The 2210-nt window shown below is 35.7% G+C and overlaps 1 long non-coding RNA gene across 1 annotated transcript; it reads right to left on the bottom strand.

The window, feature by feature from the left end:
* Positions 1-1221: 1221 nt before the first annotated feature.
* On the bottom strand, positions 1222-1984 carry LOC144361797 (uncharacterized). The gene is made up of 2 exons (XR_013422460.2): positions 1888-1984; positions 1222-1399 (listed from the first exon to the last, which is right to left on the bottom strand). It is a non-coding gene; the product is annotated as an uncharacterized LOC144361797 (long non-coding RNA).
* Between the last annotated feature and the right edge of the window lie 226 nt (positions 1985-2210).

Below are 2210 nucleotides of genomic sequence, written 5' to 3'. Positions count from 1 at the left end.
TGGTTGTTGAGACTTCCCTGAACAGTGTAACAAGATTATCCCTACGTGTGTAACATATATAAATTCGGTTGTTCAGGATTACTTCAAAGTTGAGTTTGTGTTGTTTTCTCGAATTGTCACCGGCTCGACTGGCGTTCCACAGCAGCGCGCACAGAGCCCATGTTCAGTGGTGCGCGTCTTAGCAACGTGGAACGTTTTGTGACGTAGCTCCGTTGATAAGCTATCTTACTCGGACTAACTTCCCATTGTGTGTTTTCATTGAATCGTAATGTACTGACGTAATTAGTGTCAAACTTTTAGCTTGCTGTGAATCGTGCATTTTTACGTCACCGAACACTCATTGTAAAACGATATCTGTAAATTCTCGTCAACACAACAAACATGTACTGAGCTAATCAATGTTGCTTCAGAAGGAGATTACATTTGTAATCTATTCATCCGAGAGCTGTTTTTTGCAGTTATTCACAGCCCTAATATACATCTCTGGTTGTTTTCCCTTTAAAGATCCTGGGAATTACATACCAAAACATCAATTTTTTTCTGCTCCATTTAGCGTGTAAAAAAAAATCGTGTATTTTACGGTACAACTGAATATTGAAGGCGCAACACTAATGTCTCAGCGTAAAAAACGACCACCTGTGTCACACACGTGCTAAACTAGCAACTTATCTTACACATATAAAACTTTCTCATCATTGAATGGCGGGAAGAAAAGTCATCAATGAGAAACGAAACGAGTAAATTTCTTGATACATACGATGCTTGCAAACTAATTTGCTGCACCAACCCCGCTGTAACTCGATGTAGCTATGCTGAATATATTATTTTAAATCATGAATATATGATCAATTTCAATTTTGTCACGGTCTGATAATTTCAATTGCAGCATCTGATACAACTTCAATCTGATTAAAATCTGATGTAGTGCACGGGCTTTAATTATTTTGGCCATAAACTTATTTTAATTTTTTTTATTATATTTGTTATTAATGCCTTTTTTTTATTCTTTTACTTTGATTTTGATTTTGTGATTTTTTTTAAATTCCGCCCTACCTACATCTGATCCGACGCCTATGTAAGTCCCGTTCAAATCTCGCGTATATAAAAAGCCAATCACAGACTCCCTTTTATACAGGCTGTCGGTAGCTTACTTTTCAGTGTATACTGGCAATCTTTGTGTACATTATATTTTGCCCACTTGAATAAACCATTAATAAAAAATTGCTAGTATATTTTTATTTACAAAAGAAATTCCACAGCATTTTACAATTTTTGTCATTACATTGAATATTTTTTTCACTTCCAACAAATGTGTACACTTCCAGATACATCTTCGCCAGCCAAGGTTCGTTCATTCAGTCATCGCTTCAATTTTACATCAAACACTGAGCATAATTATCTAGAATTGAAGCAAAAAAATAAGTAAATCGTAATGATTAGAACACTGTAAACAGCTATAGTAAACAATGCAAACTGGTTTTAAATTGTATAACGGTCACCGGCCCACGGCATCGACGCAGAAAATTGGAGCAAACAAATATTTCCTGATCAATTGCGATGTGTTCCAAATAAAAAATATTTTATTCCAGTCCAAATCAGCTCAATTACTTTAATAAAGAGTTATTGTATAATGTGCAAAATGTTGATAGAATTTGATGAATATTTACAGCTAAGGCTTCAATACCGTAGACGATTTTGGCCCAACAAAACATCACCCGTCTCCAGGGCAAGCGACTGGAAAAAGACACCGGTGTTCGGTCGAACCGGTGGGAACAAAATCGTCACTCCCAAAATAACTACGCAAAATAACGATCTAAACTCGAACCATTCGAGCCACAATATTAACATAAAAATGACTTTCGTTGCATTTGATAATGATAAACTTACCGAAAAGCCGTGTTATTCTCGGTCGCTAATTATAACCACGGTATAATCCGCCATTTAATTTGAGTGTGTTTGCCACCTGACTCTGTCCGGCGACGTCATCATGTGCGCTATAGAACGAGGTCTGTGATTCGTTGACTAAAATCGTCGATTATGGGTCTCGTTGAAATCTCGTTACATAGGCATCGGGTCAGATGTATGTAGGGCGGAATTAAAAAAAAACACGAAATCAAAATCAAAGTAAAATAATAATAAAATAAAAAGGCATTTATAACAAAAGTAAGAAAATATAAAATTAAAAAACGGTTATAGCCAAAATAATTAAA

Source organism: Saccoglossus kowalevskii, chromosome 15, assembly GCF_978046115.1.
Source record: "Saccoglossus kowalevskii chromosome 15, keSacKowa6.1, whole genome shotgun sequence".
Lineage (NCBI taxonomy): Eukaryota > Metazoa > Hemichordata > Enteropneusta > Harrimaniidae > Saccoglossus > Saccoglossus kowalevskii.
Note: the sequence above shows the minus strand (reverse complement) of the source record. Positions and strands in the feature narration are given on the sequence as shown.